Source organism: Bidens hawaiensis, unplaced genomic scaffold (assembly GCF_021521415.1).
Source record: "Bidens hawaiensis isolate Kalapana, Puna unplaced genomic scaffold, B.hawaiensis_p1.1 tig00002236_1, whole genome shotgun sequence".
Lineage (NCBI taxonomy): Eukaryota > Viridiplantae > Streptophyta > Magnoliopsida > Asterales > Asteraceae > Bidens > Bidens hawaiensis.
In genome coordinates, this window is record NW_027491119.1 from 2827064 (window position 1) to 2834554 (window position 7491).

General features: G+C 31.4%; 1 pseudogene across 1 annotated transcript; it reads left to right on the forward strand.

Annotated features, from left to right (window-relative positions):
- Window positions 1–675: 675 nt before the first annotated feature.
- Window positions 676–5677, forward strand: LOC143612430 (UDP-galactose/UDP-glucose transporter 4-like; annotated as a pseudogene). Its single transcript, XR_013149941.1, has 7 exons — window positions 676–855; window positions 2992–3020; window positions 3823–4024; window positions 4119–4361; window positions 4439–4540; window positions 5120–5227; window positions 5309–5677. The product of XR_013149941.1 is annotated as a UDP-galactose/UDP-glucose transporter 4-like (transcript).
- The last annotated feature ends 1814 nt before the right edge of the window (window positions 5678–7491 follow it).

Below are 7491 nucleotides of genomic sequence, written 5' to 3' on the forward strand. Positions count from 1 at the left end.
TTATTAATTATTTTTATATAATTATAAGTATTTTTATATATTTTTTTCTAGTATAATTTTACGTATTTAAATAATAAATATTATCTAGTTATTTTTATCTATTTTTTTATAACATTATATATATTAATTAATAATTATTAAATATATATTTAAAAAATTATATAAATAACAGATTCGTTTAGGCTCACGAGCCGACTCGAGCTCGATAAGTGAAGCTTGGACTCGTTTATTAAATGAGCTTACTTTTAGGCTCGAGCTTCGGATCAGGCTCGACGAAGCTCGGCTTGATCGAGCTTTTTAACGAGCCGATCTCGAATAGCTCGGCTCGTTTGCAACCCTATTTATATCAGGAAAATATCTTATAATTATTTTTCTGTAACAACTAATTATGAAGTAATATTTTTAAAAAAGGAAATAAATATCTCAAAAGAAAATAATAATAATAATAATATCTTAAATAGTCAAAATCTGCTAATTCACACTTTCACACACTACCTCTTCTTCAAAAACCAGACTTCCATACTTTCTCTCTCATCAAGCTTTCTCTCTCTAAAGCTAAACATTAAAACCTTTATATATTTTTTGTGTGTATTTATTTTGTTACATGTTTGTTTACCCATATATTATTTATTTCTCTCTATAAACTCAGCATGCACAAATGTATGAAGTATTAATCTTTCATATTGGTTGATAAAAATCAAGACTTTTTGAATAATAATAATAATAATGAAGAACAATGAAGAACGATCTCGATCTTTGTTTGGGATTAGTCTCTCTGATAGACCAAAATGGCAGCAGTTTCTCATATGTTCTTCAGGGTTCTTCTTTGGCTATCTTGTTAATGGTGTTTGTGAGGTAAATTTTGTATTTTTATTCCAAGATTTGTTAAACCCATGTTGGGTTTTTAATATTATTCATGGGTTTGGTGTTAATTGTAAAACCCATGGTTAAATTTGTGAGCCTTTTACCCTGTTTGATCTGACAGTATTTTTCAAGAATTTGGTTTCTTTCATGTAAATTTTGTGTTTTTATTTCAAGATTTGTAAAACCCATGTTGGGTTTTTAATATTATTAGGTTTGGTGTTAATTGTAAAACCCATGGTTAAATTTGTGAGCTTTTTGCCCTGTTTGATTTGACAGTATTTTTCAAGAATTTGGTTTTTTCATGCAAATTTTGTATTTTTATTTCAAGATTTGTAAAACCCATGTTGGGTTTTAAATATTATTCATGGGTTTGGTGTTAATTGTATAACCCATGGTTAAATTTGTGAGCTTTTTCAAGAAATTGGTGTTCTTGAAAAACCCAGTTTGATTTGATGATTTTTTTTTTCAAGAATTGGGTTTTTTTCATATAAATTTTGGTTTTTATTTCAAGATTTTGTAAAACCCATGTTGGTTTTTTAATATTATTCATGGGTTTGGTGTTATTTTGTAAAACCCATGATTAAATTTTATAGATTTTTCACGAAATTAGTTTTCTTGAAAAACCTTTGATTTGGTGATATGTTTTAAGAATTGGGTGTTTCTTTAGAAACCCAGTTTTGATCTGCATAAACCCATGATTGATTTGATATAGTTTTTTAAGAATTGGGATTTTTCTTGTAGAAACTAAAACTAATAAAATTAATTAATTAATTAATTTTTTTATTACATGCAATACTTTGTCCAAATTGACTGGATATTTTTTAGGCTTTATTGACTCTTTCTTCCTAATCTTTTACTTTTTCCTTAATATTTATACTTTTTATCTGTATCTTTTATTAAAAGACTTTAAGTACTTGATTACTGCCTAACTGCCTTGAAGCTTTTGATGAATCCTAAATGGGCCCCACCCAACTTATAAAGTTCATTCTTAACTCAATTTAGTATCAAAGATTAATCCGTGCAAACTGCAAAGTTTTGTTTGGTTAAAATTTTGGATAACATCAACATCTCTCTTTGAGTTTTAATTATTAATTTAATTACGGGTTGTGATCTTCATGCACCACTCCCATAGTCTTATACGGGACGTATAAGCCACACACGAGACATGACTGACAAATATATGAAGGGGACACAAAAACAAATTTTTTTTGCAGCTTATACGACCTGTATAGACCTTCAACAGCTCGTATAGGCTTGATACAAACTGACACGACTCAGGGCCTATACGACTCGTATAGGACTGTATAGGGGGGGGGGGTGAAGATCTAAGGTGGTGTATGAAGATTCCACACCCTTACAAATGTTAATAATCTATTATTATATGTTTATATTATTAGTATAGTACTTACATTCAAACCCCACATCCCACTTCAAGATTTGCAGTGGGTCACATTAGGGATTAATTATTGGGCCATAGACAAATAGTATATCCAGTGGAAACTGGAAAACACAAGTTTTGCTGCTTAAAGTACAAGCCTTTGTTGCATTTATGTTGCATTTATGTGTTATAGAGGAAAAGAATAGGAATTTATATGTAATTTGTATGTCACTAAACTTGTTTTGTATACCACTTAAAGCTGTTATGTGTTGCTTTACCTTGTGCTTTTGATCTTGTACTTTAATGGTGTACAAGTTAAATTAAAGTATGGTACAATCTTTCTTGAGTTTAAAGATTCAAAGTCTTAAACTTGATGCTACGTGACTAAATATTCTGCATAATTTTTTTGTAGTATTATTATATCTGTTAGCTTAATGTTAAAAAATTATCTCCTTTGACCTTCAAATCTGTTAACTTAATTTTTTTGTAGTATTATTATATCTGTTAGCTTAATGTTGAAAAATATGTCCTTTGACCTTCAAATCTGTTAACTTAATTTTTTTGTAGTATTATTATATCTGTTAGCTTAATCTTGATGCTATGCTATGTTAACTTATTATTATTATTAGTATTATTATTGGCATTTAATGTTGAAAAATATGTCCTTTGACCTTCAAAACTCAAACATGGTTACTTTCTGTGATGATTATAATGCAAATGAATTACATTAATCTTGATTTTTTTTTCAGGAATATGTATATAATAGGCTCAAATTCAGGTCAGTTATTTGGATTAAATCTCGAATTTAAGATTTTTTTAGGTCCTGTTCGTTCAAGGATTTGGAAGGAATTCTAAGGAATGAGATTTTAAATCCCATGAATTGATATGTTCGTTTCATTAAATGAAAGAATGGGAATGGAAACTAAATCCCATCAAATCCCACATTTCATAGGATTTAAAATCCCACCTATTTTATAAGGATTGTTATGGAAAATAAATGATTGTTTTATTAACCCTAATCACTAGAGGTGGCAAATGGGTTGGGTTGGGTCGAAACGGGTTAGGGTCGGAATGGGTCAACTAAAAAAGGGTTGTTTTGGTTCAGTCGGAACGGGTTAGGGTCAAAACGGGTTTCGGGTCGTTTTTTTTTTTTGAAGAACGAGGGCAAAGACGGAAACGTTTTAGTTTTTTTACATTTTTCGTTTTCGATTTATATTTTGAGTTATGATTTTTTTATTAATTTTTTTGAATTTCTTTTGAGGGGTTTTTATCCCTCAAAAGAAATTCAAAAAAATTAATAAAAAAATCATAACTCAAAATATAAATCGAAAACGAAAAATGTAAAAAAACTAAAACGTTTCCGTCTTTGCCCTCGTTCTTCAAAAAAAAAAAACCGAGAATGAAGAAGATTCCAATTCCAATACATATTAACCAACCAAACACATGAAGGGATTCTCAAACATTCCATTCCAATTCCAATTCCAAATCCTTTAAAAAAAGTCCGTGAAACGAACGGGCCCTTAAAGTATGAAATTTGCTTAAAATGTTAGACTTCTTTTTTCAAAATCTGTTTTATGTAGTTATGGCTGGTATTTTACATTCATTCAAGGATGGGTGTACCTTGCTTTAATTTATTTGCAAGGGTTCACCACAAAACAAATGGTGAACCCGTGGAAGACGTACGTTAAGCTCTCGGCGGTTCTTATGGGTTCGCACGGTCTCACCAAAGGCTCGTTGGCTTTCCTTAATTACCCTGCTCAACTCATGTTCAAATCCACCAAGGTAAAGTCTTTATTTTGTTTATTCAATGATTGCATATTGTTTGTGATTACAATGTCGTTTTCTTGGTTAAAGTTTTTGAACCAAAATTTGGCAGGTTCTTCCGGTGATGGTCATGGGAGCGTTTATACCTGGTTTAAGACGAAAATACCCTCCTCATGAGTACGTTTCTGCGTTACTATTGGTTGTCGGTTTGATACTATTCACTCTTGCGGATGCAAACACGTCCCCAAATTTTAGCATTCTTGGTGTTGTGATGGTTTCTGGTGCGTTGATCATGGATTCGTTTCTTGGCAATTTTCAAGAAGCTATTTTTACCACGAATCCCGATACGACACAGGTAAGTTCGACTTGGTAGTAAAAAGTCAAACTTTATATATATATATATATTTTGGTAATCTTGGGTTTCTTGTGCAGATGGAGATGCTATTTTGCTCAACCGTTGTCGGTTTGCCTTTTTTGATTCCGCCAATGCTTTTGACAGGGGAATTATTCAAAGCATGGAGTTCTTGCTCTCAGGTGAAGTTTGTGTTCTTTAATGAGTCAATCATAATGCTTTACAAGTCTGAAATAGATGTAAATTATATATTAAATCAATTTTGTTTTGTCATTGTGCTAAGTTTTATATATGTACAATGTCATTATCGTACTCGGTTTTTGATTTTTGTCAAGATTTGAGTGTTAAATTTGAACTCCAAAACTTGTTACTTTTGACCTTAAAAGGTCAACTCTCTAAATATTATTTTAACCACTTACTAAAGTTTTCTCTTGAAAATTTCAAGACTTTCTTGTTCATATTGTAACTGTTCACAAATCTTGAAAATTTAAAAGAAAGCTTGTTAGTTTGACCTGCAAGTCAAGATTTGACCTTTTTGGTAAAACAGACTTGCAAGTTTACATTTTTCATATTTTTTGTTTTGTTGGTACAGTATCCTTATGTCTATGGTATCCTAGTATTTGTATTTGTTATACAAATCTTGAAAATTTAGAGAAATCTATGTAGTTTGACCTGAAAGTCAAGATTTGACCTTTTGGTCAAACAGACTTGCAACTTACAAAATTTCATAATTTTGATAAATTTTGTTTTGTTGGATACAGCATCCTTATGTGTATGGTGTGCTAGTCTTTGAAGCAATGGCAACATTTATCGGTCAAGTCTCGGTTCTTTCCTTAATTGCCATCTTTGGAGCTGCCACTACTGCAATGGTACATTTTCTTGATTTCGTTAACTTTCCATTAATATCATCTCGTGTTTAAACCGTGCTTCTGAACTTGTACCTATAACAGATAACAACAGCAAGAAAGGCGGTCACTTTGCTGCTATCGTACTTGATCTTCACAAAGCCATTGACCGAGCAACACGGGACGGGTTTGATTCTGATATCTATGGGAATCATTTTGAAGATGATACCCGAGAACAAACCGAGTCCAAGAACGGCCACAAAGATGAAAGAGTTGGCTTCATGAAAGACGAAAATCGAAGAGATGAAGATGAAGAAAGGAGGCCTTTGGTTTGATCATACAAATATTATTATTTACTTGTTTTTTTTTATTTTTTGTTTGGTAGAGAGAATTTAAGGGATTAAGGATTCTTGGATAAATTAACTTACAAGTCCACATGAATAATAATCTATATATCTATCTATTCTTTATTAATGTTTTGATTTGTTTAATGCTTGTTGTAAAATGGAATAGTTATAAAAACATAGATTAGTTCTTGCAATAATAAACATATCATCTCTATTCATGAGTTTTATAATTTTTTTTGGTTACTTTTAGAATGACTTATATTTGGGGTAAAATCATGCAACATGGTAACTTTAGGCAGCCTATTTGGGGTTCCACCAATACCCGGCTGTACTCTAACTGAAACCCGAGGACACTCCAACCCTTGTGTTACTCCAACCCATGTGTTACTTGAACTATTCCAACTCAACTCACGCAAATCCAACCCATGTGTTACTTGAACTAGTACTTGTCCACTCCAACTCAAGCAACTCCAACCCATGTGTTACTCGAACAACTACTTGTCCACCCCGACTCAAGCAACTCCTACCCAATGCAATGGTCTAACCCGACCCGATTCCCTTTCGAAGCTCGCGTGAAACACGCTATCTGACGGGCTTCCCCCGTCTCTTAGGATCGACTAACCCATGTGCAAGCGCCGTTCACATGAACCGGTCAAATACCCGACTATACTCGGAACCCGTTCCTATCCGGACCCGGTTTTAACTTTTGTTGACTAAACCTGGTTCTGGTTCCTAAGAATACCCGGTTTGTGCACCTCTATTTAGGCTCATCAATATGCTAATTAACAGGATTCTATGTCCAGTTAAAGCACGTATCATAGTAAATTTTAGGGTCATATGCAACATAGTCATTTATTTTATGTCTAGTTAAAGCACGCAACGTAGTAAATTTTAGGGTCATGCAACATAGTAAGTAATTTTAGGGTCATTCATCAATGTCATGCTAACTAAGAGCATCTTGTGTTGGTTAAAGCATGTAACATAGTAAATTTTAGGGCCGTCAATATCATGCTAACTAAAACGATCTTATGTCGATTAAAGCAAATAATATGGTAAATTTTAAGGGTGTAAGTAAATCAAAGAACTATTTGTAAGTGCAAAAAATAATTGTTTAGTTTAATTAATTAATTAATTTATTTTTTGTAAAGACATGACTTTTAGTTCGATATCAGTTTTAAAAATCAAACCAAGTTAAATTTATAGATTTTTATTTTTTATTTTGAATTTTAAGTAATGTCTATAAGTTTAATAAACAATGTTACTTAAATATTTTAACCTAAATATATAATAATCAATTATATATATATATATATATATATATATATATATATATATATATATATATATAAACCAAGTGGTAGTTTACTCACAAAAAATAGTGTTAATCAAATACACTTTGTTTTTTCCACGTGTGTAAGACAGTTACATTCCATTTGATATTAAATAATACTATCTTTTGGTTTTATTGTAGAATGTGTACAAGATTTGTTTCTTCGTGTACTTCCTCAAGTAAAACCTTTTTCAAATATTTTTATCACTGCAACATATTATCTATATTATGTGCAAACTTATAAATTGCAATCACAAATACTCCACGTAATTCTTTCCATATGGCTCACGGTTTTCACATACATGCAAATGCAAAGTAGCTGATAAGTGAACTGTCACACCCCGACCAAAGGCGGCGGAACATGCCGAGGTGTAACGATTGTCCATAAGCACATGACACTAATTAAAGTGACAGTATTTAATAAACTCATTTCATTTTACAACATCGAAAATGTCACATAACAATTATCCATAAAATAACCATAAACAAGATATCACAAAATATGGCAAATTGATATTGTTCATTTTTACTAATATCCTAAGGTTTTTAATGTCATTTTCTTCACAATCATAAATCAACCAAGATGCAAATCTGCAACATTTCATAAAATA